Source organism: Salvia hispanica, unplaced genomic scaffold, assembly GCF_023119035.1.
Source record: "Salvia hispanica cultivar TCC Black 2014 unplaced genomic scaffold, UniMelb_Shisp_WGS_1.0 HiC_scaffold_52, whole genome shotgun sequence".
NCBI classification, from domain to species: Eukaryota; Viridiplantae; Streptophyta; class Magnoliopsida; order Lamiales; family Lamiaceae; genus Salvia; species Salvia hispanica.
The window spans coordinates 1-24,969 of NW_025952267.1; the positions used below are offsets into that span (position 1 = coordinate 1).

Genomic DNA, 24,969 nt, shown 5'->3' on the forward strand with positions numbered 1-24,969 from the left:
TCAAAAAAAACCGGGAACCTGATCCACCCCGCCACCCAACCTCAATCAAATGATTCACACAGAACTAATCGGAGGAGCCTCTTCAACTCGAAAAAAAAACCCCACCAAAAAAAAGACTAAAACCGGGGTTTCCCCACAAAGCTTCCCCCACCCACACCCCCTAGAGAGGGAAGAGATGAAATTCTCAAGATTCCCGGAGAAGGTGAAACAATCTAAAGGGGCCCTAGAGGGGAAGAGAAAAGTGAGACTTTAGATTTAGGATAGATATAAGGAAAGAGAAACCCCCACCCAAAATTTGACAAGTGGTTCGCGGGCCCAAAAAGTGGGTGGATATGGGCGGGAAATTCTGGCCCCCCCGCAAACCCAAATTAAGCTTTAAAGCCTCGAATTTTATTAATTCACTGCATATTTATTTCAGAAATCTTCACTATGGCTAATCGGGTTTTCCCAAACAAGGAAGTATGATAAATGGAAGATGAAAAAAAGTTGCTGAAATGGTTAAATCAAAGGCTGCGGGAAGAAAAAAAAAAACTTCAACATTGCGTTGGAAAATAAAATTTTAAATTATAGATTTTTTGTCAGGTATGTATCTGATTTCGTAGCTCAAGGACCGTTCATCCCCCCCCTAAAGTAAATGAAAATGAAAGCAGGGGAAAATAAACAAAAAACTTTTTTTGGTTTTTTTAGAAGCATGGAAAATAAACAAGAAACTGTTTTTTTGGTTTTTTTTTTTTTTTTTTGGGTTTTGAATCCTAATTGTTATTTTGTTTTCATCTTAGAGTCTAGAAGAAGACTCAAGTCCCCCAGTCGAAAAGTATATGAAGAGGTAATTTGAAGGGAGTTAAGTCAATGCCTTCTTTAAATAAGATTTAATTGTGTCTGTAGAAGATACTAATTCATCACCATCTTTAAGTTTTGTTGTAGATCTAGTGGGTGTGGGTTCATGCTGTCAAATTGAATATCTGTCTTTGGTGGTGGTTATTTCTGATGTTGTCTTTGTCAAACTATGTGATAACCATTTATATACAATTCTTGCAACAGCTGGCTTTGTTTGGGGGGGCTTTTTGAATAGTAATAGAATTCGGCTATATACAGAGCTAAAGAAAGGAAAGCCATTCGTAGTTTTTGGGAAGGGATGGTTTTACTTTGCCTCTAATTCCTGCCAGTTAGAAATTAGTGGAAAATTGATGTAAGTATATATGATGTCAAAATTTGTGTCGTATAATCATAGGTTTCTCCTTATATTTTCAATGGAGCCCCATGTTAGTGTTTCAAATTGTTTGTTCTGCTCACGCTCACATCACCCTTCGTTTCTTTTTGTTGACTTAGGATCGAGAGAAAATCAAGGAAAAAATGTTTTCCCAAGGATGCCTCCAAAAAATTAAAGGGAAACCCTTCTCTTGAAATTGTTGTGTTGTGATCTTTTTCCCTAAGTTGGCGACCCCCTTAGCTCGCTTCCCCCCACCTCAAACAGCCTCAATAGGCAACCCGAAGCGGGGAAAATAAAAGGGGTTGAGTCTAAAAGGAAATCCTGTCAAGTTTGCAACCGAAAAGAAAGAAAAACGGATGCCCAATCCCGAGGGGGCGGGAACCCAAATTTCTTCGCCTTGAAAGCTTGTTATTTCGGGGGGGGAGAAAGAGCACAAACTTGATAAGCATTTGTGGGGGTTAACTTACAAATTTTTAAAAATTTTGTTGGGTTTTTGTTTTGGGTTTATCAAGATTTGAGGTTTTTTTGCACTCTCTCGTCCCTTAAAAATATGAACTTATAAAGGGCCCTTGGTTTTAAAATGTATATTTAAAAGGGGGTTAAAATAAGATAGAGTTAGATTGAAAAAATGATTGAAGTATTATTAAAGTAGAAAAAAGCCCTACATCTTTAAAAAAGAATAAAAGTTTCTAAATTTTAAAAATAAACTAAAATAAAAATAGTTCTTAATTTTAAGGGAAAATTTGGGGTAATATTTATTGCAATTGGGCTACAGTGAAATTTTATTTCAAAATTTTTTGTTATGGCTAAAAGGGTAAAAGTAGCCACATCCCGATGCCAAAAACACAAAAAGGCTACACTTATTAGTGTTTCCCTGCTTTTTTGGGGAACAAGATCCCCCCAAACTTTCACAACAAAAAACATTGTATATCGAGCACTTTCCCGGGGGTGTTTTTAAAACAATTTGCCCCATCCCAGCACATTTAATGCTCGCCAACTTGTCAACGCCCTCATGGGAACATCCCGAGGCCCCTGAACATACTGAGCACCTATGCTTTAAATTTTCTTTGTTAAAAAAAAATGCCAGCACTGGTATGTGCTCGGCATTTAAGGCACCTTTTGTTCTCAATATGGGAGCTCCCCACTAAAGATGGGTTTGTATATTTGATATTTTAGTTTGTATTTAAGTTTAAATTATAATTGTATAAAATAATCTTAGTAAACCTCAATCAAAATCAAATGAAATGAGTGAAAAAATTTAAAATAGTATGAATATTTGAGTTAGTAATCATAATTGAACTTTTAATCTAAATTATTTAATCTATCTATGAGGTGGGTTTATTTAATACAACAAAAGATGAAAAAAATATGAGAGACCTGAAATGTAAGACATACAATAAAATACTCCTCGTATTAAAAATAGTCTCCATTCTACCATTTTTGGGATTCCACAAAAAATAGTATCATTTCTAAATATGGAAAGTTTCTCTATCATATTTTACCTACTTTTTCTCCTCTTTTACTCTCTATTTTTTTCTCCATATTTCTCTTCTTTACATACTCTTTCTTCTTTTCTCTTTAATATCCACAATAGAATTATTTGTGTGGATAGAGAGAGTAATTAAACTTGTATACCATATAGCAAGTAAAGCTAGGATAAATACTATTAAGCATAGTTATTAATACCAAATGGACAATTGGAGAAACTAAAAGTAATGGCAATGTAAAAATTGATTGTAAAAAAGCGATACAAAGTAAGCATTACATTGTGGGCGGAGCATTAGAGTGCCCACCATATTTAGAGGACACCATAACACTAATCCTAACCGTTCGATTCGACGCCGTGATTGAATTGAAGAAATAGAGTTTGGGTTTGTCCCATATGTTGGATGTTGCAAGTGTGGGTTTTTAGTCAATTCCAAAAAATTAAAACAAGTACAATCTGGAGGATTTTTTCATTGGGGAGGGGGGGTGTTTCAATATATTGGTAACAATTGTTGGTTATTTTTTATGTTTGCGTAGCCGAAAGTTGCACAAAGATCGCATAACATGAGAAATTTGATATAAATAAATAAATGATATGAAAATTCGAGATATGTATATATTTAATATTATTAATTATGAGTAAATTTTGAAATAAGTTAAAAGTATATACCATGAAAATTTTTGTGTATAATAGTAGTAGAAAAAAAAAAATCACAAAAATAGCAAAAAATAAAAAAAAAAATATATAAAAAAAAAATTATCAATTCTGAATAGATTTTGAAATCAAAATAATTAATGAATTACAATAAAACATAAATATTTCATGAATAATAGATGTAAGAGTATCACAAAAAATTGTAAAAACACAAGTATAAAATAACAAAAGACCAATTGTGATTGACTTGCAACTTACCACTTAAGCAATTAAGTGAATACTTGATTTGAATGAATATAAAATATATAGAGTTATTTTTAATCATTGGTGGTTTCATGAATCCCCAAGATCCTTAGTTGGTCCCCCTACTTGAGTACAATAAAGTGTACTCAAAGTAATATGTAAGCAAATACTAGTATTATATTAGGTAACACCGTAATATTTATAGAGTAACATTGCAATGGTAAGGTAAAAAACTATTAAAATGTTGTAGGTGCGAAAAGCAAAATCATATAATAAAAAATGCATAGAAACATACAACTTAATAATAAATATAGAAATGTTTTTCCCTTCACCTTTTTTCATTTTCCCAATTTTAAATTTAAAAATTGTCTCCCAAAGATTTTGGCCTAATCTTTAAATCCCCTTTAAAATGATGGTTTGGTGTTACAAAAGGGGTTGTCTATTAATACATAGAATTCCTTTAAAATTAATTGTAAATTCAAACTATATTCTTTTTTTTTGGTAAACCGGATCATATTCTTTTTTTTGTCAAAAAATTTCTAGGTTCCCGTGGGATTTTTTTGAAAGTCAACTTACCCCATGCTTTTTATAAAAAAAAACTTTTACATATTTCATTTTTTTAAACTTCAACAGGATATTAGTACTTTTTTTATACTTCATCAAGCTTTATTATTATTATTATTATAACTCAAATGATATTGTTAATAATAATATGATTGTTCAAGTCATTTTTTGAGGGAAAAAAAAAACAGATGGCTAGAAAATGAATTTGAAAAAAGAATTGGGGTGGAATTTTAAAATTAGGGAATTTTTGGGGCTCACGCAAGATCTTCATTCTTTTTGGAACCGTTAAATATGAGAAAATGAATATCTTTTTAATTTCGTCTCTCTCATCAACTCAAATGCAAGCTTCTTTCTTAAAAATGTAACCCGATTTCTGAACAACCCTACACCTCTTCATTGATTGAGACAGAGTTGAATTGATGGTAAAAGGCGCTGAACCCGTCCGGCCCGAATCGAAACAGGGAGATCAGTGGTGGTCGGCGAGGGCCGGTCGGTTTAAAGGGGAGCTGAATCCCGAGGAGACCACGATTGTTTCCGGGAAAAGGATTCTCAAAAGAGAGATTTGAGGGGCCCAGGGGCCCCGTCCGTCGGCCCTGGCCGTCTTTTGAATTCCGGGGGACGAGCAGCCATTTTCCCCTTTGCGGCGGCTTCTCAAATGAATGAAACGGTAATCTTGCAATGCAGCGTTGTTATTGATGTTTTTTACTATTTTACCCCCACTTTTATTGGTATATTGTTGGCCTAGATTTCATTTAACTTTTCGGTTTTGGGAAAATTGTTGGTGAATTCGAATCCAAATTTGGGCTTGGCGGATTTTTTTTTTTGTAGCGGGCTTATTAAAAAGGTTTCCCCCTTAAAAAGGGCCCATAGGGGGGTTATCCCCTTTTTTTAATTGGGGGATCGTATTTAACAGGAGGACTTTTAGATTTTAAAACGCCCCCCCAGTGGGGCCCGGGAAAAAACATCGGTCTTCCATCACGGGGTAGGCAATCTAGAGAACCATCATCGATTTGGGCCGGAAAGAAAAAACCTATGCGGGGCCCCCGCTCTTATTAAAAAGAGCCCCTACCCCGGGTCATGGGGGGGTTTTATTCATGAAGATATGGGTTTTCCCCCCCCACGGGGGCCAATGACACATGGGGCTTCCTCACGTGGGTAAGGGAGTAAAAAATATATCCTCATCGACTTTGGGGCCCCCTCGATACCATATTAGAAATTAAATTCTCCAAATCCTTGTCCCCTCGGCTTGGTGATGATTTAACTTCATATGTGTGGATAACCCTCCCCCATGATGTTGAGGGCCATTTTTAATGAACTTCGAAGGGGGGATGAGGCGATCTTCTCCTTACAACATGCCGATGAGCTACAACACCGATGATTCTTTAAACATGATATTATTGGTGTGCACTGTCCTTCATCAAATTGCTTTATTTTTTTTTTCCCTAGCAAGTTTGATTTTATCACCCCAATTAAACGCCTTACCTTTTTTTTTTTCAAGAGGAATCTCCGATTTCAAACTGAAATGCCTTTTAGAGTTGGAGAAGATAGTTGGATGAAATCACTAATTACACCCTAGTTTATTTCTATTATTTTAGTATGATTCATGTCATATTACTGTTTTTGTTTGTGCATAAACAGTTAAACCATTTTTCAGATCCTGGGGTCCCCTTAATCAATCTCACTCCCCAAAAAAATTGCCTTGAAATAAAAATGGAGCTTGCTGTGGCTAGAATAATTAATCAAAAGGGAATTGAATTTTTTTATCTTCGTTATAGATAACTTTTCAATGGTTTATGTCCTGTTTAAATTTGGGAAGTCTGTTAGCATAAGTCAAAACCGTGTCCTTTTTTGTTGCTGCAGAGCTCCTGCTATAGACGGATTCGAGGATATGTTCAGCCGCCTAATGAGCATTTTGGGCCACTTGATGAAGATTACAACACTGAATGTATTTTCCCACTTTAAGACAAATATTTTTTACTTTTAAGGCTATTGTGTTTTGTTCTTCTATTTGACATTCACATGAAAATCGTCTATCATTTTTTTGTTGGTTGCCTTTACTGTTTGATGACCTGGAATAGATACTGTGTGGATGGTTTTGGTCCTGTCACCTCACTTTTATGATATTCCATTTGGATATTTTGCTGTCGATAACATTTTTTGTGATGATGTTACAGAAGTTTGTCGAGGTGGAACGCTATGTCTTGGCTGAGACAATCCAAATTGTTAAAGACCTGTATTCCAAATGAACTCCACTTCTGAGATGCACGATGTAGATGTAGATATTTGTTGTGGAACTATCTTCTTTAGTACCAACAACTGAAGCACTTTTCCTGAACCTTAAATTTATATGGTCATCTAAAGTTATGTTTTCCTATCAAGATAGACTAGTTCACAATGTTTATATTTGCGGACTGAAGACATTATTTAAGCAATTTCAAAAGATCAGCCTGGTGGAGTGAATTGATTGTGGAAGACATGAATCCGACGGGCCAAATGAGGTCGGTTGAGGTCAGCGGCAGCCGGGTGAGGTTTATGGTGGAGATGAATCCCCGGGAGACCACGATTGTTTCTTGGAAAAAGCTTCTCAAAGAGGCCAATTTGAGTGAGTTTATGTTAAATATCAATGCAACACAATGTATTAAAATATCAACTAAGTTTATGTTGACATTTCAATGTTATCGTGTTGACATTTTTAATACGCTGCATCGATGAATTAGTAGAGTTAGCAACTTAAGAAAGTGAGCAACGGATCACCCCTCTTGATATTGATATTGATATTGAATTATTGTTATTGAAGTAATCAGATCACTTACACTGTCCCCTTAACTTGTATTAAAGTAGCTTAACACGTGTTATTGAAAATTGCACTCTACAATATTGAATAAAATGATGCATATTGCATAGTTTAGAGAGAACAGGAAGGTGATCTGCCCCATCCGTAATCGTTTGTGTCTACTTCCTGGGAATAATGTAATGACATGATTCCTTTATTATGCATCTATTTTTTTCTCACAAATATATCTTATCATGTCTGTTCCTTGCACATCTTGGATTCCTGATTGTTGAAATTACCATTTTCTTTTAGGGACTGAAAACTGAAACCCTAAATCTGTTCTATGATATCTATTTCGTTTCTTCCTGCCCATCTTGCTGTGGCACAACTGAAAACATTTTGATGGGTCAGAACTGAAAATTTTCGGTAGGTTTCATGTGATGGTCATGGAAGCTTCTAAGATTCACCTTAACTTGTTTCTGGAAATATCACAGCTATGCACTGTATAATCTGAAGCTTCATTTTCATCCTTGTACTCATGTATATGCGTCCAATGTCATTAGAAGCTTGGAATTTCTGCTGCATACTAATTTGTTTAGGCATGTTCTTATAATCAACCTGATGTTCTTATAGGTGGCTTACGTGCTTCTGCATTGGGGCCAAGAGTGGCTGCAGCCTGTTCCCATGCATCTTTGGGTTCATTGTCTAAGGAGAGTAGCAAAGAAGGGAGTCCCGGAAGTATGTGTAGCTAATCTTTTGTTGGCTTTTAATTACTCATATTAATACAGCAGCCATGAAGGCAAAGCTTTTGCTGATCACGAAGAGCGTAAAATCCAGCGGTTATCTGCTAATATTATTAACCATCAGGTACTATCCTTGCAATGATTATGTAGAATCTTATGGTTAGTTTTGCTGAAAGCTTTGGTTATGCACTCATGCTAGGTTGAAAGCTTTAGATGCTCTACTCAGCTCATATTGATTGCAATGCCATCTTCCATTGCTTAAGAAATTAAAACTACTTCTTTCGTCTTGCTTCGGCTCAACTTCTATTCCTGCCGCAATATTCCTTATATTTAGGCCAATTTGTTTTCTTCATTCCAAAATTGGCACTTCTATCATGGGTGTTGGTCTCATGATGCAATGTATGTTGACATGTGGTACTGCAACGATTTATCTTTCATTTAAAGAGATTGGAGCTAAAGCTGAAGCAGTTTGCAGAAATTGAAACATTCCTAATGAGAGAATGTGAGCAGATGGAAAGGACCAGGCAGAGGATTTCTGCTGAACGGGCCTCGTGATGTCGGGGCAGTTTAGTTCTGCTGGGGTGCAACGGCCAATGGGGCTGCCAGGTGTCAGTAATTGTAATTCTGTTATGAACAATTATGCAGGAAATAGACAGCATGTTCAAGGCTCCCAACAACCTTTCGTTTCTGTATACGGAAATAACCAACCCATACATCCCCACATGTCCCTGATGCAACAGCAACAGCAACAGCAACAGCAACAACAAAAGGGGGTATCCTGTATCCCCTGGTGCAGCTTGGATGTGCAAACCTGACTTTCTCTACGGAGAATGGATCAACTGCTTGGATATGAAAAGATTTGAGATTTGAACTACTAATTGATTGTGACCATATTACTAATTAGATGAGGAAAGGCAAGTGGTATATTAGGATTGTACTACTATTCAGCTGTACAGATTATGAAAATTGCATGAATCAATGAAATTGCATTTGATGGGTTTTAAATTTTTAGTATTTGGTATGGCTCCTTATCTGAATAATAGTACTCTTTTATCCTTGATGGTTCACATTTGCTAAATTGGCACTGTTCAGATCCTGTAGCAGTTCATCCTATTTCCATGTTCAAGGTATAAGAGGGAATATCTGCACTGCACGTGTACCATTTAACATACCAATTGGATTAGTAAATAGTCTAAATTAGTTTAGTACTATGGCTTGGATTTGGATCCCCTCACAGCATTTACAACCGGGAACGGAGAGGTGCCGTGACGCGTTGTAGGTAGGCAGGTGAAGGACCGGCATGCCTGATGTGGGGCGTCGCCTGCCAAGGTGCGGCCGCTCCTTGACATCCACTGTGGACAGCGGCAACGCGACCTGGGGGGATTTTGTTTTAAAATTCTAAATTTATAAATAAATGAATTTTTAATTTGTTTTCTAATTTTAATAAAACAAAATCGTTCTGAGAATCATTGAAAGACAGTTTGTTACTATTATAAAAGAAATTTTATAATTTAATATTTTAATTTCAAATATTTTTTGAGACGGCTAAAATTTAACTAAATTTCATTATTTTAGTTACTATTATCCCTTATCATGCAGTATCGTACAAAGATTAACAGTCCAAATTAAATTTGTCATACTACATGAGAGTTCTTATACACGCAGCTTTCTTCAGGGCACTGATCAAAACCAAAAGATTTTACAGTTTCAAAGCACATGTTCCATGCTCTAGATGCTTGCTTGAGTCCATAAATAGATCTCTTAAGCTTTCAGACTATGTGCTATTTACCCTTAACCTCATAGTCCTCGAGTTGTTTCATGTAAATGGTTTCTTCAAGACTGCCATGTAAGAAAGTGGTCTTGACATCCATTTGCCAAACTTCCCAGTCCATGTAAGTTGCGATGGATGGTAGGATTCGAATTTACTTGAGCATAGCAACAGGTGAGAAGGTCTCATCATAATCGATGCCTTCTCTTTGGGTATAACCCTTTGCCACTAATCTAGCTTTAAAAAATTTCACCTTCCCATCAGGACCTCGTTTACATTTGAATACCCACTTGCTTCCAATGGAAATACAGCCTTCGGGTAGGTTGTCAAGGTCATAAACGTCCTTATCCTCCATTGATTGTAGATCGGAATCCATCGCCTCAATCCAGTTGAGACCATCCAAATCATTCATTGCTTCTTTGTAGTTCCAGGGATCAAGTTCTGGATGGCCAGAAACTGAGTCTTAGGACTCTCCCAGTCCAATCCACCTCTCGGGTTCTTTTGAAACCCTTCCACTACAACGAGGCTCTACAATCACAAGAGTAGAAGTTGTAACACTTGGTGCAATATTTTCTTGTGGAGTTTTCTCTTGTGTAATTGGAACGTTATCATCTCTCATTTCATCAAGAGTGATTACACTTCAGAGTTTCTTATTCATTATATACTCCTCTTCCTAGAACTTTGCATTTGTGCTCACAAACACTTTTTTGTCTTGAGGACTATAGAATTCATAGACTTTTGTTCCTTTGGCATATCCCACAAACAAACATACCTCAGTTCGAGGATCAAACTTACTTGGATCTTTAACTAGCACATGTGCTGGACAACCCCATATCTTGAGATGTTCTAGGTTGGACTTACATCCAGTCCATAACTCATGAGGTGTCTTAGGTGCTGACTTTGAAGGTAAGTTATTGTGGGTATAACACGTTGTTTCTAGCGCAAAGTCCCAAAGGAATTTTGGCAACTGAGCATAATATGATGATCGAACCATTTCAAGAAATGTTCGATTTCTCCTTTCTGCAACCTCATTCTGTTGAGGTGAGCCATGGGTAGTCAGTTGGGATTTAATCCCAGCTTCCGCCAAGTTTCCCAAGAACTCATCACTAAGGTATTCGCCTCCTCGATCGGATCGTAAGGCTGTTATAGTCTCACTATGACGCGTCTCTGCAAATGCCTTGAACTCTTTGAATTTCTCAAAAGATTCTGATTTGCGTTGCATCAAATAGACTTGGGCTAATCTTGAATAATCATCAATAAAGGTGATGAAATATACATAGCCTCCCCTAGCTTGAATTTGAAATGGACCGCACACGTCCAAGTGAATGAGATCTAGTACTTTCTTGGCTCTATTTCCTTTGATCTTAAAAGATCTTTTGGTCATCTTGCCTTCCAAGTAGGATTCACAAGTTGAGAAAGGTTCTAAATTTAGTCCCTTAATTGAGCCAAGGCTCGCCAACTTTTGGATCCTTCTCGGATTGGCATATCCAAGCCTTAGATGCCACAAGTACATATCATTGACATCATGTGGTGAAGTTTTTCTCTTGCGAGAAACCGATATGTTATTCGACTCAACAAGATCATGCGTAGAGCGTATAGTATACAAGTTATTTTCTATGATACCTTGACAGATAAAAAATCATCTCTCTTAAATAATATAAGTATCGTGAAAAGAAACCGAATACCCGTTAAAAACGAGTTTAGAAACCGAAACGAGGTTCCTTCTAAATGAAGGTACCAATAAAACATTGTTTAATACCAAAACTCTACTACTAGAAAAGCGAATATAAACAGCTGCTACTACAATTGCTCCCACTCTAGTAGCATCCCTCAAATGGACAGTGATCTCTCCTTCACTTAGTTTCCTTTATTCCTGCAAAAGAGCAGGATCGGAACACACATGATCAGTCGCTCCCGTATCTACTACTCATTGATTTGTAGAAACAGTTGCTAGGTGAGTTTTAAGAACATTAGCTTGGTGTATACCCGAACCACTTGGACCTTTCCCCTTTTTGGGGCAATCAGGCTTCCAATGTCCCTTTTCACCACACTTGTCAGTTTTCCTTGCTTTAACTTTCTTCTTGCCCTTCTTTACCTTCAATCCCTTAGCAGCTTGTTCCGCCTTGCTATCCTTTTTAGGTCTAGTGACCTTGGAACTGGAGGCGTGGTCAACTAACATGGCTTGCTTAGCTTGGGCATAAATGCCTTCAGTGTTTTGAAGCTCAAATAGAAGCTCAGCAAGTTGAGGTCTTGCTTAGTCATTTCATAGTTCACTTTGAACTGCTGAAAGCTTGCCGGAAGACTTTGGAGTATTATGTCCACTTGAGAATTTGAATCTATTCATCCTCCCAAGACCTCAATCTGCTTGAGGTGGCGCATCATCTCAAGGACATGGTCCCTCACTGGTGTACCCTCCTTCATAGTCTTATTCACGAGACTCCTCATCGCTAGGGATCTAGCAGATCAACTCTGAGTCCCAAAGAGAGATAGAAAGTTCTCCATGATCTCATAAGCAGATTCATAGGAATGATGCTGATGTTGAAGCACATTTGACATAGAAGCCAAAATATAGCATTTCGCCATCTCATTTCCCTTTATCCACTTATTATACACGACCTTCTCTTCCGCAGAAGCATCATCGCCAGGTTTTTCGGGGCAATCAGCCCCTGCCGCCGCCTCTGTCGCCGACTAGATCTGCGTGCGGCCGAGCCCGCTAAGGTTTCGGCTGTCGCCTAGGTCTTCCTCGTTGGATTCGTTCTTCGTCTTGTTTGCTCCATTGTATTACATTTGTATTCTAACTATTACATTTGTTTACAAAAGAAAAGTACAAGGAAAAACAAATCCTAATCTTCCACGGTCAACCCTCGTGGGTTTACAATAAAACGATGAACAACTAGATTCAACAATCATGCAATATTACAAGCATGAAAACAATCATCCATCACATTTTTCAAACATGTAGATCTACACAAGTAAAACTCATATGTAGAACACAACAACATAGATCTAGAATAAACTATCATAAATCTACAATATTCTTAATCAAGAATATTCGTATAGATCTAGAATATTCTACTTTGCAACTATATAATATTGATTTGGAATATACTCTATAGATCTTGGAATATTCTTTTGTAGATTAAGACATTCTTCACCGACGTTGAATAAATTCATAGATCTAGAATGTTCATTAGCCGATCTAGAATATTCAATTATAGATCTAAAATATTTTATTCTTTACGGATCCATGTAATTTTGAAGAAACAAGATTTCATCCACATAATCAGAGCCTAAAAGCATGACTCTGATACCAATTGATGGGGATTGGCGCAGCGGAAAATTGCAAATTAAATAAATCCACAAAAGAATCTATTTAGGAGATTATGTGGATCGATTCTATTTAGGAGATTATGTGGATCGATTCAATTTCATGCTTGAACATGCAGAGACATATTATTAGGAAATTAATCACATAATTTAAAATTAAATTATGTTGTTGAATACTTACAATTTTGATTCTCCAAATAATCGAAGTAGCTACTTCTCCACGTGTAGATCTTGAAGCTTGATTGTGAATGCAAGACCAAGGATCTTCTAACCCCTGACCCAACTCTAGATCTAAATTCCTTGTGGGAGAAATCTCTTAGAAATTATAAGGATCTTGAAGGAGAAGACAAGAATGGCAAGAACACACACAATGAGGAATTTCCAAATTCCTCTATTAGAGAGAGAGGGCCGAAAATCCAAGGTGTGGAGGCTAGGGTTTCACTTCTTGTGTTGTGTGTTTGTCTCCTCTCCTTTTATCCTTATTTATAGAGTTTGTGATGGGCTAGGTTAGGGACCTATGGTGCTTGGATTGGGCCTCCCCTATTGGACATTCTTTACTAATTAAATTATAACCCATAATTCAATATAAGGCCAATGGAATATTTCTTGTGTTTGTGTCCTCTCCACTATCGAAGAAATACTGACCCGCCCATCCAATCCGTGATTACAAGCAATTCGGGTTAACCTCTTTAATATATTATTTTTCATGTCTAAGACTTTCTATATCCATTAATTAATTTGTAGTCTTCTATGGACTTTAAATTGATTAAAATCTTTTTATTTCCAAGAGTTTGCCTAATACGAGATGTATATTAAAATAATATACTTTGCTTTTCTAATTATGCTTGGATTAAATCCAAACCGGCTGGGTTTCTGAATAATAGAACTTTTCTCGAACACCTCTTGGGGGTATAGTCAAACAACGAAGGCACACGATTCAATGTAATAATAAAACTGACACCATACTAGTTATTAACTACTACTACCCAAGATATTAGGAATATTGGGTTGCGAAAAACCCAAACCTACTGATAAGTCAAAGCAGCGTTTGATTAAATAACGTATGTCCAATATTATTACAAGGATTAAGAAATATTAAATCTCCAAGACATCATCTTTCAGTAGATAGCAAATAAAGACGTGTTTATACTTTAGATACATTCATTGTTATACCACACTAGTGTCACTAGTCATTCTCAAGCTAAAGACGACTTTCAGATGAACACTGCAACCTTTCGCAATAGGTAGCCAAAGTCTATCTAGGTTGTGAAAAAGTTTTACTTGTACAAGGTTACGGCTGGGCCACCTACTGTGATGACCTGTTCCATGACCCAACCTTCAATGTAGAAGACTTAGACTAAGTTTACTTTCCGGCGTTTTAATTATATAATTAGATATATAATTAAAGACGATCAATACCCATTAAAGTAAAATACACAACATGAAGAAAACATTTATTATTCTCACGTAAGGAGAGTTTACAATATACAAGAAATTTATCAAATTCATAATAAACTCGAAAAATGCTTTTTAGTATATATGTCCCAAAACCTCTACCATGTTCGTCGTTACTTCACCTTATCTACGACATTTGTCGTATGCCATTGTCCATTGCTCTGCATCAATGCGCCGAAGGTACTCAACCGCCTCTAGACTAACATACCATAAGGAATGTCTTCTCCTAACATATTTTCTCTCTTGTGTTGCTATCCCCATTTTCAACCCTCACATCCTTGTGATGTTGTAACACATTTTTTCGTACATGTACTAAGCAAAATCAGTGAATGCGTCGTGGCGGTTGTTCCCATATATCAGACTCTATTGCATTCAACATTCCTGGGTAGACCTGCCCAAGGTTTACCGAACTGGCGGTTAAAATCGAAACCGTAACCGTCGGTTACGGTTCCGAACCGAAACCGTGAGAATTTACCCTAACCGAAACTGTCTATTTTTGAACCGTGGTTCGGTTTAGGTTCAAAAATTTTTGAACCGAAACTGTGCCGGAACCGCAAAAAACCGGTGGTTCAGAACTGCGAAAAACCGTAAAAACCACCGGAAAACCACCGGTTCGGAACCGAAACCGGCGGTTTTGGAACCGGAACCATAACCCGCAAAATTCCCTCGCGGTTCGGTTCCAGTTCGGCAATTTTCAAAACCAGAACCGTCGGTTCCTGAACCGTGGGCACCTCTATTCCTGTGTGTCTATCAGATATGATGCAAACATCTCTATCGCCTTTCATAACATGAAGTTTGATTAACTTCATGAACCAATTCCAACTTCACTTTTTTCATTATCAACAATTGCGTAAGCAATAGGTAAATAGTTCTTGTTTGCATCAAACCCAACATCGCAAAGAAGTTTACCTTTGAGCCTTCCACGCAAATGAGTTCCGTCAACTGCACTGGCTTCTGAAAAGCCTCCACACACGGCCCGAATGCCCAAAATACATACTTGAACAACTTTCGGTCTTGGTACTAAGTCTTTCATCATGATGCCACTCAACAATTGTTCCATGGGTGTGCTTCTGCAACTCAATCATATAACTAGGAAAATCTTTGAATGATGACTCTCATCCACCAAAAGCAAGCTCTATAGCCTTCCTCCGAGCATAGCATGCTTTCTTGTAGAATATTTCAATATGATACTTATGCTACACATCCTCAATAATGGAGTTAAGCGTATACTCAGGCTCCTTTAGAATATGATGCTTAATGCACAAAGCCACCATTTCTGATGAAACGTTGGCGTGGTCCCTGTAGTTCGGATTACCTACACAAGTATGTCTATTAGTCCATGTCTGATTTCCCATTTGTGGTCGTGCTTCCTCAATGTTGCTCAGAGTTTCCAAATACAAACTATTTTCTTCCGTTGTCTCCCCTTCCCTTTTGCATTTTTGCACACCACATTCCACTTTGTTGGTTTACTTTCCACCACTCTGTATTCTTTTGTGGATGACTCCAAATGCCACAATGTAAGAGTAGTCTTCAACTATAGCTTGATATCAAATTTGGGTTCTAAGCCAATCCGTGTAGAATTCTTCTCATCCCAAAACCAACTGCTACATTCAGAATCATCATGGTTACTTTCATAGTAATTACCTTTTGTCGTCAGTAAAGTACGAAAATAACGTACCCCTGGATGCTCATAATACTCCTGCTCACTTCGCTCTTAGGGACTATTGGGGCATACATGCGAGGCACATTCAATATTCACCATCACATGCATCTTGGGTTGCTTTTGAATCTTCACTCAATTCAGGTGGGGTTGTTGATTTTTGGGAGATTATGAAGAAAGCATGTAACTTACCCGAGGAAGAATCAATTAGACGAATTTGGTGATTTAGGCAAGAATTGGACAAAAAGGTGGCATTCTTGCAAGGGGTTCGCAAAAATGAGGAGTATAGACCGATACTGAACATTCTGAGTTCTGTTATGTTTGTTGCGATTGTAAAATTTCAATTGAGATACGCATTCTAAGAATGTGTATTTAAATGTGCATTCTTGGAATGCATATTTAAATGTGCGTTCTTAGAATGCGTAACACCCATTGATAAAAAAAAAACAGCCCATTTACAGAAGCAGTTTTTCAGAACTGCCCATTTATAGAATTTTCCAGTAACTGTTTTATGTTTATGCTGCCTTCTTCAAAGATCTTATGATCATTTTCTTACTATGTAATTAATACTCCCTCTGCCCAAACTTAAGAGTCTTGTTTTGTCATTTTCGTCCGTCCCAACTTAAGAGTTCTATTTCACTTTTACCATAAATGGTAAGTAGGTCCTACATTGGACCATAGCATATATATATATATATATATATATATATATAGGTCCATGATCAATTGAGATTTTTTAGGGTAATTGAGAAATGAGATGTGATACGCTTGGATTTTGCACTATTTTAAGGCTAATATTTGGTCCGTTTTGATGTCAAAGTCACTCTACACGTCCATTATTTGCATATTTTGTCTATTTTGTTATTTTGACGTGTTTTGTGAGAAATGTGCATAATTGAGCGAGAAAAAGGGAGCCAAAACGCGTAGTTTGGAAATGCGGAGTCGACGGCGACCGACGACCGCCGCGAGGAGTTGTACGGCGACCGCCGGCGCCCGGCGGGCAGAGCAATGCAGCGGTCCGCCTCAGAAAAATACGCTTGGAAGAAAAGTCTCACCCGACGGTCCGCCGCCGGAAGAACAGACTCTCTGGACTCCAACTCGGCGACCGCCGGCCAAGGTGCGGCGGCCCGCCGGAGAAATGCGGCGAATCCGAGATGCCCTAGATTTGCTCCAAGATTTACCATATTTTGAAGATCTTTTCCTTCTACAACAAGGAATGGCTTTCCCCTATAAATAAGACCTCAAGCTTCATCAAAAGAGAGAGCTTCTACTTGCAAAATAATTCATAGAGATCAAAAGCTAGAGTACTTCACTTGTGCAAGGAGTTGGAGAAGGATTTCAAGAACATCAAGAACGACAAGGATTCAACCTACGGGTTTTATTTGCTTTAGTTTTATGTTCCAATTGTCTTCCTTTCAATCTATATGTTTAGCTTATTTCATTATGTGTAACTAAACTCATAGGATTCTAGGGATGTGTTAGTAACGACTTTGGTTATACAATTCCTTTTTCTATTTAATATCAGTTTTGTTTTTACTTTGTTTCTTCTCTAAGTAATTCTGATGCTGCTTGATTGAGTGACACAATCGTGTATGATTTAATATAATTTGCTTCATAACTGTGAGACAGGTTCTAGCGAGTTAGATCCACTTAGTACATGCAACAGTTAGCTTCCCTTAAAACGACACTTGTTAATTGAGAGTGAGGACTTTTCAAGGGTCTTCGGAGCTATTTGGAGTTACGTGTTAGGATTGACAACCCTAATCTTGTAATCAACGTTTGCATCGCATGAGCATAAGCTAGGCGACTCGTCCTATCAAAGTAATAACTGTGCTAGGGTATTGTAGTTTGGAATTTGTATAACCACAACTATGAACGCACATCCCTGGGATTCCCTTATCTCTATCGATTGTCTCTGTGTTTTGATTGCATTTAGTTGTTAATTGTTTTCAAATATTTTCTGTTTTCAAAAGTTTTCAAAATCTCTTGATCTTCCAAATAGTAATTGAGTTCTAGTAGAGGATAGACACTTTATGTTTGCCTTCCCCGTGCTCGATATCCGGTACTAACCTTTAGCTATACTATATATACTCTGTATACTTGCAGGTTTATTTAGTGCTAAAAAATAGTGCATCAAGATGCAATATCAACCACTCATTTTTATTAAATGAGTGGTCCAGATTTTGCTACACAAAAAATATTTTTAGATTAATTTATTATGAAAGGGAAGAATGGTAATTTACTGATAAGGTTAATTTCATGCATTTGTTATGGGGTTAAATTCGTTGAATTTCTGAGTCTAATAAAGATTTTAAGCCAGGTGTGTAGAGGAAATTACCAGATCCGGAAAGAAATAAAGGAAGTCACTGGGCGAAGGAGTTTGGCGAGAAAATGAGCAAAAAAGGAAGAAATTCCCAGACGGAGGAATTCAAGAAGATTCTAGAAGATTACCTCCACGTCTATAAATAAGAGCACGCAACATACAAGGAGGGATATCACTTTTTCTCTTAGCTCATTTTCACACACTTTTATACACACTTGGGGGGGGGATACCGGAAATTCAAGGGGATTGGGGTTCGTGTTTTAATCTACCGTTGTGTACCACTGTCTATACGTGAGGCGAAGAAACAATTTACTTCTTTAAGTTTCAATTTCTGCTTTGGAATTCCCTAAGTCTTCGTTGTTCGAAGCTCGGCATTGTTATGTTGAATCGCTGTCGAATTCTTAATCGTTTAGCTATGGAAGTTTATTCTCTGTTTCCGTTCAATGTTTGATTCTATTGTTGCTTTACCTTGGATGCTTTTCGCACTTGAATTTGCTTTTTTGAAGTTGGATTGTGTTGGAATTGTAGTTGATCGGTTAAATTTGGTTAGATCGGAGTGATCGGAGATGGAATTTGTTGAGGTTTGTTGTGGATGGCTTGGATCCGGAGTGGATGAAGCATCCGGTGCTAGATTTGTTGAATTCTGCGTGATTATGAGTTTTAGTTACTGTTTTTAGTTTACCCCGTCTAGCTACTCTAGATCTGAGTATTTTTCGATGATCTGTGTTTTTCCGACGATCGAATCGTCGTGTTCTGTTTTAATCTTGGTTGTTGCTCTGTTCTATTTGTGTTTATGCTTGAATCGGTTGAAGATATGAAGATGGATGTTAGTTAAATGCGTTGTTAGTTATTTGCAGCTTTTCATTCGTACATTTGCTGTTTTAGGAAATGGTCCCCACGGTCTGTTCTTCATCTGTCTAGGCATTTTAGGTAAGTTAATCACTAGGTCTGGTAAATTTCGTTGCCGAAGTGTTGATCTGTTTACATCTCTGTTTTTAGCATGCATACCTTTGTTATGTTTTCCTTTTCCTAGGTCTAGCTGTTAGAATAGAGCATTTGCATTTCCCGAGTCTATTAGTTATGTTCTAAACCCAAAATTGCGTGGCAGCAGCCAAACCAGTCCAAAGTCGTCTTAACTCTCACTCGAGTCCTATCTGTCTCTGTGGGTTCGAACCTTACTTCTCTATGCTAGTTACAGTGTAGTCTTGTAAATTTCATTGACCTGAGGATTATGAATTAATTGATACGAACTGTGCTCTCAGCTCTTAGAACCTATCAATGACACATCTTCAACTAACATCATTTTCACACTTTCACGCACAGGAGAGTGAAATTTTAGATCTGAATGTTGGCACCACCTTCTCCGACGACGACCTTGGCTGGCACAATGCCGCTACCTCCGCCGCCGAGGTCGACTGCAGCACCTGGATTCCCAAGAAATCCATCTCCACGCTCAATTTCTTAATCCTCGAGGATGACGGAGCGAGCTGCAGCTCTTCCTGATAACCTATTCGTTTGCGACGCCTCTGGTTAGGGAGAAGTTGTTAGAGTTTTTAAACAGATTATTTTTGTCATAATGTTGTTATGTTTTACATTTAATGGATGTTTATTACATGATTAAATGTATAAGTAACTTAACAAAGTCCGAGTCTTTGTGACCGGTTGTGGGCGTCGTTCACTTTAAGGTAACACGGTCAGTTCTGAACAAAGAAAAAGAAGAATTTCACAACCTAGATAGGTTTAGACTACCTATCATGAAAGGTTGCAATGTCAGTCCGATTATCTATGAGATTTGTTTTTAAAACCACAAACTTTCATTTCGTTAGGATTTTCCCAACCCGACCCGAATAGCATAATTCAAAATGTTAAAGTTGTGTTTTGTTTATTCAAAAGTTGTCATTTGTTATGTAATAATTGTGACTGTATGTATTATTGTGCCAAATAGGATCCAAGTAATCAATTTAGTGACAAATAGGATTAAAATTGACATGTAGACAACCCGCGTTTCGTCATTGACCCACCGGGGGAAAATCCTAACAAAATGAAAGTTCGTGGTTTTAAAAACAAATCTCATAGTTCATGGGAAAAACCAAAATTCGGGAAAAGGTTTTGATTTAAAAAGCCAAAAACCCTATATTAAATTGGGTTTAATTTAATTAGTAAAAAGCTAATTGGAGGAGCCCATATCCAAAGCCTTCCATAGATCCCTGTCTGGGCCCAATATGTGACTTAATATAAATAGGAGAATAAAGGAGACAGAAAATACACTTAATTTTCTTCCAAAATTTTGACCCCGTCTCTTCATAGATAAGGGGCGATTTCTTCTCCTTCGTGGGAAAGGTTTTCCGTCTTCTTTATTTAAGTCCTAGTACACTGGTGAGATCAACCCACCCTGATATCAGTTTACAGTCCGGGAACCAGACAGAAGATCCGTGGTTTTTTACTAAAGATCTTCACGTGGAGAAAGGCGCTAGCTATCTTCGATTCTTTGGAGAATCATCAAGGTATAATGGCTAAACCGTAGAAAAGCATGTTTTAGGTTTCAATTAATTTAAAGCATGTTTTATTTGAGTTATGAGCATGATACATGTGATAATTGCACGAATAGAATTTGTCTAATTAATCTGCTAAATAGATCTGAATTATTATGTAATTGATTTATGAGAGCACTTCTGCTGCCAACCCCTTCAGAAGTATTGGCAGAATTTGTTGGTGCCGGAGGTTTTCGCCTCCGCTCTGGTAATTTGGATCGAATCCGCGCGACGCCGTTGTTGCTGATTCCACCAGACCTTCGTTCCTTGCTGCTTCTCATCCCTTCTTATTAGATATTCAATTACATATTTACCGATTGTAGATTCGATTTCAATTTTGCAGTACGTGCGTGTGTGTGTTTTTGAGAGAGAGAATTTTGAAAAAAAACACTACTGCAAATTGTAAGCTTTATGAGAGATAATTTTTTGGAATTGTGTTGGTGAATTGATTGAGACAATGAAGTGAATTCAAAGGGAAGTGAGATTCAGACGCAGTTTTCCATTCGAGAAGAAGGATGATTTTATTTTACGAGTTGTTGACATTTGATATTCAAACTATTGATATGTGATTATAAGTGTTATTTGTTAGTTGTTGACATTTTAATACGAGTTGTTGACATTCGATATTCTGGCTATTGATATGTGAATTATAAGTATTATTTTTTAGTTGTTGACATTTTAATACGAGTTGTTGACATTCGATATTCTAGCTATAGATATGTGAATTATAAGTGTTATTTGTTAGTTGTTAACATTTTAATACGAGTTGTTGACATTCGATATTCTGGCTATTGATATGTGAATTATAAGTGTTAGTTGTTAGTTGTTGACATTTTAATACGAGTTGTTGACATTTAATATTCTCGGTATTGATATGTGAATTATAAGTGTTAGTTGTTAGTTGTTGACATTTGATATTCTCGGTATTGATATGTGAATTATAATTGTTATTTTTTAGTTGTTGACATTTTAATACGAGCTGTTGACATTTGATATTCTGACTATTGAAATGAAATAATCGATAATACCCCCTAGTTGACATAATCTTCTTGCAGTTGACATTTTGAAATGAGTGGCTGGTATTGCATCTCATTTCTCAATTAAGCTAAAAAATCTCAACCTAACAAGACCATATATATATATATATATATATAGGGTGTATTCAAATCCTTTTCATATCTTTTGTCCTTTTTCCTTCTTAATCCTAGCCCCACGATTTTGTCATCTGACGGTTAGATTAATGCCACGTGTCATTTAATAATGCACATTTTCATTCTAATAATGCACAGCGGCTAATAATGCAATATTATAGACTAATAATGCACATTTTCATTCTAATAATGCACAGCGGCTAATAATGCAACATTATAGACTAATAATGCATTGATCACAACCATCCAATTCAAGGATCCAAGGGCTGAGATTAAGAAGGAAATAGGACACTTAGGGTGCAAAGGAGCCTAACGCACCCCTATATATATATATATATATATATATATATAAGTGGGATCCATATTCTACTAACTTATTCAACCCACTTTTGTTTACATTTCTTAAAATCCGTGCTCTAACTAATTAGGACTCTTAAGTTGGGACGTAGGGAGTATTAATTTTTTTAGTTCTTATAGTCATTTTTAAAAATTGGTGACAATTGGTTATGTACACGGTCTGAATTTAACTTGTGAACTTTGATAAGTTGTATTCTAAGCCTTGGTTACAGGTCAGTATGTTGTGATTTGCATGTATTATCCGCAAAATAGTTGCTTAAGTGTGTAGGAGAAAGGGCACCAAGTCAGCCGGAGATGGTTCGGATGTCGCAAGTGAAAAGAGCGCAAGAAGGGTGCAATACTGATCAGGATGCATGCCAGAGAAAAGGCTCGAGATGGAGAAGAAGGATAGCTGGGATGATCAATAACAAGGAAAGAAAAGTCATTTCGCGGAGGAAGTCTACCCTAAAAACAAGGGAAAACCTCCCTATAAAAGAAGCCACTTGGAGAGACAGAAAAAGTTCGCAGTTCGAAAGTCCAACCACTACACTTAGTTAGAATTCTCTCTAGAAGATCAGTTCCTTCGGCATTGTCCAGTTCTTCTCGTTCCTCGCCACAGCCATGATCACCTGAAGTTCTAGCCGTCTATCGGAGAGTCATCATCCCACCGTTCCAGCCAGTTTGTCATCGTAGTATAGCAGTTTCATCGCCCGGAGTGGCATAAACAATCTTTAATCGCTTTCATAGTTTAAAGTTTACTTGCTTTCTTCGTTGGATCTGTTGCAAACATTAAATCTTGTTGTCTTTTGAAGTATTTGGTTGCGATCCAAACATTTTAATTATGAAGTTTCTATTTCGTATGTCTCTTTGGTTTGAAGTTGCTTCGTTCTGCCTAGGAAAGTTAGATCTAGTTGTCGCTTTTAATTTCTAAGTGTTTGCATATATTCTCGTTGAGTATTCTAGATTTGGAGTTGTTGATTGAAGTTTGAAGTTATGTTTTAGTTAAGTTTTCGTGCATGAGTTTCCTATTTTACGTTGTCGTCACCACCTTGCATGTTAGCCAGTAGGAGTAATCTGCAGTTTAGCCGTTAATCTTAAGATTAAGCTTTTTAATCGATGGATCTTGTGTGTAAATTTGTTGATCTGAGTTCATCCATGGATTTTGAGTTCATGTAATTTCTGTTGATACTTGTTGAACAAGAAAACTTCACAATCCACTTTTGCTATAGACCACTTTTGCTTTTTGGTTACTTTTTGCTTTTGTCTTTTACTTTTCAGTTGTACCTTCCATACCTGTCATAGTAGCCACCCAACCACTCAATATACCCTGCTTTCTACTTTCCTCATTTATTAACTGTCTTCTTTCCACATGTCCCTGAGATACCTTATCCTCTATTTCCACAAACACAACCACATGTCGGTCACTTTCACGCCCACTAGTCAGTAGAGTACCATCTTTAAATTCCGTCTAGGTAGAATCTCAACCCAAAGCGTGGTAGCTAACCAAAACCACACAGGAGTATCACCACAGTTATCCGAACGTGTCCATCCTTGTGGGGTTCGACCCTTACCTCCACTATACTAGCCAGTAGAAGTGGGTTGAGGAATTTGTTTGATATCCGGTTGTCGTGCCAATGACTCAGCTAGGTTGGGATTTTCATCCTGGTCAGTTGGACGCACTCTCTTTAATTAACAAGAAACCCTAACCCGTGGAAACCTGAGCATCATCCGATTCCTCCTTAAAAATACAAAATTTCTATTAAAATAAATTAAAACAACATTGAATTAGATCTCCTTGGAAGCATGGTATTCTATTTCTTTCTAAAATGATTTTAGATTAAATTACATTCCACTTCTTACAAAATGTGTAAGAACATAATTAAATGTTTAATTAGCCGTTATTTATATTACCAAAAAATCCAGTTTCAAGAATTGAGCATCTCTCAGTAGAAAGCTCTTAGAGCATCTTGTTAAGAAATGACATCTCTCAACTGCCTTCTCCGTCCTAAATCAAACTTCCACAATCAAATCTGGCGCCCTTCTGAAGAGGGTCAGCGGCGGTAGATAGCTGGCGCGCGGGAATTCTCCCGTCGGCAGTCAAGGGTTTGTGAAGAAACTTGATATGCACGATATTGGGAAATTATATATTTCATTAATTAAGGAGAGAATTAATGAATAGCCCTATTTATATAACTAATTAAGGACCGTAGGGTTGATTCGACCTATCCTAAACATCCGGGAAAAAATCAACAAAGAAAACCCGAACGGAGCTTATAAAACGCTCGACGTAAAGTTTAGCAATTAAAGGAAAATAAAAGAAAAGTCATTAAAATAAATTAAACACAATAAACTTCTATTGTAAGAATTACACGTGGAACTTCTGCGGAGGCTTCAAGTTCTCTCTCGGACGGAGCTTTCTTGCCATCTTCATGTGCCTCTCGGTCACATACTCTCATCTTCCCTCGCATGCTCCACCTCGTTCTCTTCCTCCGGTGATGTCTCATTCTCTTCCTCTTGAGATGTCTCCTCTGTTTCTTCCCTCTTACTCTCTCTGTCTGACTTACTCCCGGCTCCTCACTTGTACTCTCCGTCGGCGACTTCCACATCACATGTTCCCATTCATCATCGGGAACGCATCTTCGTATCACCATGTCGGCACATCGCCTAAACAAGAATGGCTCGTCCCAAAAGTAGAACTTGACATCGTGGAAGAACTTCTTCTGATATGACTTGTAGTCCTTCGGG

At 37.3% G+C, this 24,969-nt stretch overlaps 1 long non-coding RNA gene across 1 annotated transcript; it reads left to right on the plus strand.

The window, feature by feature from the left end:
* Positions 1–6,016: 6,016 nt before the first annotated feature.
* Positions 6,017–6,531, plus strand: LOC125199490. The gene is made up of 2 exons (XR_007172594.1): positions 6,017–6,102; positions 6,332–6,531. It is a non-coding gene; the product is annotated as an uncharacterized LOC125199490 (long non-coding RNA).
* The last annotated feature ends 18,438 nt before the right edge of the window (positions 6,532–24,969 follow it).